We start from the raw sequence: 6,417 nt of genomic DNA on the forward strand, positions 1-6,417 counted from the left end.
AAGAGTTATTGCCCGTTGGACAAACACCTTCGGCCATTCTGATTGGTTTAGTACATTGGTGCCTTACCAACCATTGACAGGACAACTTTATAACTGTACCCCATTATGCATCTGATGGAGAGAACTCTGCCAGGGACCAGGTCCCTGCATTTGTGAGACACTGAAATAGACAATCTCGTCTGCTCTTCCTATTGGTGTAGTACACTGAACTTTTCACCTACCACCTGACATGACAGTTTTACAGTCGTACGCCATTTGAATCTGGACGAGAGCACTTTGATAGGGACCAGGTCCCTGTATTTGTGAGGATCATCAAAATACCTAGAATATAACATTTTCTCCCTTTTTGATGATTACACTCAAATATTCCTCACACCGAGTTTATTCATTCATTTCTCTGTCATCAGTCTCAATAACAAGAATCTAGTTCCTTGTTCGATCTCTAAGTTTGTTAAATCATCAAAATTTAACATCATCTCCAAAATAACATTTTCCCCCTTTTTGATGATAACATACTTATTCACCAGTTCCCCCTATCAACAAGAACTCTTCAGGTAACTGGAGTTTCATCATCCCCGAAGTTTCTCAAATCATCAAAACATCAAAATAGTGTTTTCCCCCTTTTTGATGATGACAAACAATTTCTTCTCCCTATCGGCATGACTATGTCCTCTTTCAAAGTAGTTAACATCATTGATCTCATACCTTAACAATTTTCCACCTTTAGACATCATAAAAAAAGGCTAAGCAGTAAACCAATTTGACATAAATGCAGTTCAAGCAAATTCATGGCCACTTGGGCAACACTGAGCATGAGTAAGAATGCATAAAGTAATAACACAAGTCAGTAGAAACAAGGCATTTTTGTCATTCATAAACAAAATATCAACAATCAAAGCATTGCACATATTATTACGAATGAGAACCAAGACAATGCCCACTTAGTTCCAATAGAAAACGAGGAGGACTGACACGGGAGTTTAGGAAGAGAGGGAATGACTTAGGAGCAAGGGATTCAAAGAATATAATTAGTAGAGCATATTCCTTAGCATGGTATTTTCAGAAGCCTCTTTTGAAGCTCACATTCTTTGCTGCCCAGCCTTTATGTTCAACTTTCAGGGCTGCCAATTTTTTTTTAATTTTTCAACTTGGTCCCTCTGATAGTGCTATTTCAGAAGCTGAGACTTCAGGTAACCCATTTCAGTATCCCTGTTAGCAATAGCAACTATCATCGCTGCCAACGCAAGCCTGAGTTTCTCATGACAGAAAGATTGATGAAATCAAACTTATTAAAGGCCTCTGAGATGAATAGATCAATAACTAAGGAACCATTTCATTTTTTTTAAGGTCAGACACCTTCCTATTTAGATAACTTTGAATTCTCAAAATATCAACCTCTTCCTTTTTTAACATCATCTTTTCCACCTTCTTCTTTTGCTTGTTGGACTTGGTCCATCTTCACACATAAAAACATCTTTATCAGAAAATTTTCCAGTAAGAGCAAAGGGTTTAACCATTTGAAGTGTTTTTGAGATAAGAGAAAAGAGGCTTTTAAAAATTTCTGGTTTTGGAAAGGGATTTGAAAAGAAATATAAAGTATAAAGGAAGTGAAATAGTGTATTATGAGGAAGAAAGTGCCATTTCGGTATTCAAAAAATGGGACAACGGTCATATACATGAATAACAAACATGTGGAAATTGCAACGGTTCACATGCATAATTCTAACTGCAATGTTAAGAGTGCTAACCTTCGAGAACAAACCGGTTCCCTCTCTGTAGTTTGGATGTGATTGACTAGATTTGTTCTGACCTCTCTTTTGCTGCAGCGCTTTTTCCATGTGTGTATACCTACAAAAGGTATAAGACTGAACTTGCTAAAACATGCATAAAGGAAAAACAAAGATACCTGCTCCATTTGCATAGTCATGAGAGAGTTGATTGTTTCAGGCAGGATCCATTCAAGAAGGTTCCAGCATTCCCAACATCAGTTTGATTATCTTAGATAGGTCTTCTAACAACTTCAAGATGTTGCTTGATCCACAAGAGTTGAGCACATCAAGTTGCACTTGCCACATTCTCTACCTCAGTTGTTGAAAGAGCCACTGAATCTTTTCTTTTAGTTCCCCATGAGTGAGAGATCATCCTATAACATAAGCCACGCATGAGGTACTCTTTCCATTAACTTGATACCCAGCATAATCAGCATCACATGTTCCTCCAAATAAAAAAGTCTCCCGATGGGCAGAATAAAACCAAGTCCCTTTTTTCTTCAATTGTCTTCGGATTCTCTTACCAGCCCTCAAATGTAATTCCTTTGTACAAGAATGGAGTCTGTGAACCAGATTCATCAGCATCCAACTTCAAGTTAGTGCCCATGAGAGTATGAATTGTCTAGGCACCCATAACATGAAACCTTTTCAGCAGCTTCTCAGAACTAGTACCAGGTCCCTATCTTTGATAAGACATCAATTGCTCTGAACGTTGTTCTATCTTCTTCGCTTTAGCTAAGTTCCTATAACAGTATGCAACTGGTCCTTTCTTAGGGCTTTAGTAAAGATGCCAACCACTTGATCTTCTATTTTGTAGAACTTCATTATGACATTACCCCTCTTTAACATTGACTTGACTTCAAGTATGTTAAGCCATTTGAGCAGCTCATTAATGTACTTTTCTTGACACCAGAGGGTACCTTTATAGGTTTGTTTGATCTCTTTTGAAGCCATTGTTGAAGAGGAATTTGGACAACCTATCAGCTTGTTGGGGAACCGAGTGTCATACTTTGCTTCTTTCAAACTAAGCTTGATCAGCTTATTTATTCTCACCTTCAGAATTCACATTATCAGTTTGAAATGAACAATCTTTGTTCAGCAATGTCTAACGGATCGGGTCCCTCATCAGGTTCATCAACTGCATCAGCTTCCTTGAGATTGCTGGATTTATGAAGAGGATGTTCTTCAGCAAGCTCACTATTTAGACCATTTCTCTAAATATGAAGCAACCCTTCCATCTCATAATCTTCTTTCTTTTGACAACTTCTGAACTCTTCTAGACTCATCAAAAATCAGATGACCACCCTTTTATACACCTGATAAACCTTGTTGGAGGAAGAGTATACCGCAACTATTCTTTCATTAATATTGAGATCAAACTTCTCTATTCACCACTTCAACCGAAAGTTCTTTGGAAGATTAAAAGGCTGCTTATTCCACCTGAAGGATAGTCTGATGTGCTTCTCTTTAACACCAGAGTCACAACCTTTGTAATCTGCAAATTTCATTTTGTGCAGACTGGGGACCAGGTCCCTTGACATAAGTTTGTGCAGTAGAGAAGTATTCACATAAGCACGCATCGTGTGTCATATCTCAGCATTCTCACATTGAGCACTAAGGCAAGTGAGACTATCACTACGAGCAGTATTCAATTCAGCAATGAACATGTTCTTACATCTCTTTTCTGTCAAGATCACCACCCGAGAGAGCAAGTTTGTGACAACACACTTTCTGATAAGATTACATTTTATTTCATTCATCACAGATTTGTGAAACACTTAAAGGACTGTACTTCAACCCATTGACATAGTACACAAATTCAAACGAGTGTTCCACAGACTTTCAAGTTCTGCCTACACCAAGAATGTACCTTTTCTTCCCATTATCAAAAGAGACACCTCCACCTTGAAGTGCCTTAAGAGAGAGGAAGTTTTGTAGTATTCTCAATCATGTGCTTTGAGCATCCACTATTCATAAACCAACACTGACTGGTTCTCCCTCCTCTCACTTGCATAGCAAATCACTTGTTAGCCTTGGGAACCCATTTGAGACGAAGTTCCTAGTAAACAGATAACGGAGTGAGAATAAATTTTTTTGTTCAGTAAGGCATACTAGCTTTCTTCAACTTGGGACCATAGGCAGGACCAGGTCCCTTCTTCAGTCTATTTCTCTGTTTGGAATATCTTGACACACTTCCTTCATATTTTTTTCAAAACAGGACAATCTCTCTTAAGATGTCCATCTCAACAACAATGTACACACAACAGATCGTCAGCATCAGAAACAGATTTGCGGTGAGAATTGTATGGGAGTTCTATCTTCTTACAGCCTATCCCTCTTTTACTGTTGTTGCCTGACCAATTGGATTTGTAAGGATCTTAGAGAAATTAGTCCAATTGAGAGATTTTTCAAGTCCCTCTTTTACACGGACCATGTCCCTCTCTAGCACAAGATTTCTCTCTAGAGCCAATTTCATCTTCATTTCAGCAGTGTGCAGCTTATTTTCAAGGTCTAGCTGCAAGTTGCTGGCCTCGTTCTTTCCTTTAAAAACAGTACTAGTCACCCCTTTTATCTATTCCTTCAGTTCTAAAATTTTCAGCTTCTAGAACAACCATTTGACTTTCAATATCATTTATTTGGGAAACTAAAGCAATTTTTCCATCTTGAGAGATGTCTAGGCTATTGTTCACAAGATCCTTCTCAGTTGTCAACTCACTTATCAAATCAAGTAAAACAACTACTTTTCTCAATTTACTAGTAGAAAAGGTATTCAAGTAAATCAACATCTTCCTCATCTGAATTTTCCATGAAAGCATCATCTGAGTGTTCAAAATAATGTGAATCACTTGAAGAATTTTTCCATGCAGTCATATCCTTCTTCACCGCCTGGAAAAAAGTCTTCTCTTCTGCTTATCTTGGGACCGACCTGGTCCCCCTCTTTGTCTTTACCTTCTTCAGTCTTGACATATTGTTTGTGATCAGCCTTGTACGTATGACAGTTTCCAATGGAGTGACTTGGTTGATCACACTTGTGACACAATTCACTTGAGCTGCTAGACTTGTCATAATTTTCTTTCTTCTGATCAACATCATTAGTCAGATCTGCCCTCATGTCTTCACCCTTGAGAATGATACCCTTTCATTTTCTATGCATCTTATGAACTTGAAGATGCTCAAATAATGCACACAATGTCACTACTTCAGATTCCCTTGTCTCATTGCCAGTCACAAAATCATTTATCCAAGATTTGGGAAGAATTTCCAGTATCTTGGAGACTTGCTTGCACACAGGGACTGGTTCTTCAAGGAACATAAGCTCATCTGTAATGGTGGAGAATCTGGTGTGCATTTTATGAATGGGTTCACCTTTTTTCTTGGTGAAATTTTCAAACTGAGTAGTAAAGAAATCTAGCTTAGATTTCATTTTTTCCTCAGTGCCCTCATAAGTTGTTATTAGAATATCCCAGATTTCTTTGGATGATTCGCTCGATGAGATCAGATCGATTCGTTCATTCCAATGCCACACATCAGCAACTTCCTAGCTTTGTGATTTTTCTGTACTAGTCTTTTGTTGGAGTCATTGTATTGTTGTCGAGTTTTGATAATGACTCTTGTGATCTCTCCAACCTTAACCTTCATGGTTGGCATATAAGGACCTTCACATATCACGTCCTACACTTCAATGTCCTCATCAATGAGATAGTCTCTCATCTGAATCTTCTAGTGTCTATAGAACTCACCATAAAAAAGATGAGGTCTTGTGGGAGAGTGACTTCTTTACACGCTCACTGGTGTCGACATTTCCTTCAGGATTCTCTTTCTTAGTGTTAACTAGATAGAGAGCCCAAGCTCTGATACGAATTGATGGAATGTACGCATCTCACAGGATTAGGTCCGCCGACAGAATAAAGTGCAGAAAATAAATAGCACAAAGTAAACAGGCACAAGATTTTTACATGGAAACGTCCTTGCTCAATGGAGTAAAACCACGATCTGTCTCATAGGAATTTTCAAACTATTTTTTCTAATCTTCTCAAGCAAAAGTAAAACGCAGTTTACAACATGAGATTAACTTGCTAATCTCCACACTAAGTAATACAACCTATTACTTAAACGAGCCTAAGTAATGCATCCATTGCCCACTATACTAACCCTCACTGATGAATATAGAATTTTGACCGTAATACATAAAGTTACCCCTAACTATGTTCTTACAAGACTCAAGCAAAGTTTTGAAATGTTTCTAACAAGAGTGAAATGAATCATACAAGTTAAGCTCAATACAAACAATCAAGAACATGAGCAGGTATAGAAAGCACTTATTCTGTTGATCAGGTCCTTGTTGTATGTGTTCTTGTGCTTGAATTCTTCCTTGAAGATGTCCTTCTCTTTTTAAACTTGTGAGTTTTTGTTTGCCAAATCTTGAGTTTGTGTTTTTGAGAATAGACTATATAAAATAAAAACAAACTCGTTGAGACAACCCTATTGGCTGAAGGCCTGCTATTTAGAAAAGTTGTGCACCTACCACATCAGAGGTGGCAGCTTTTCTGACAACTGTCTTGTCACCTTTTCATGTAAGTAATCTTTCAAGGACCAGGTCCCTTGCAATGTTCGTTGTGAGTTCTTGAAAGGTTTAATGGCTGACTTC

This window comes from Solanum stenotomum, chromosome 1, assembly GCF_019186545.1.
Source record: "Solanum stenotomum isolate F172 chromosome 1, ASM1918654v1, whole genome shotgun sequence".
NCBI classification, from domain to species: Eukaryota; Viridiplantae; Streptophyta; class Magnoliopsida; order Solanales; family Solanaceae; genus Solanum; species Solanum stenotomum.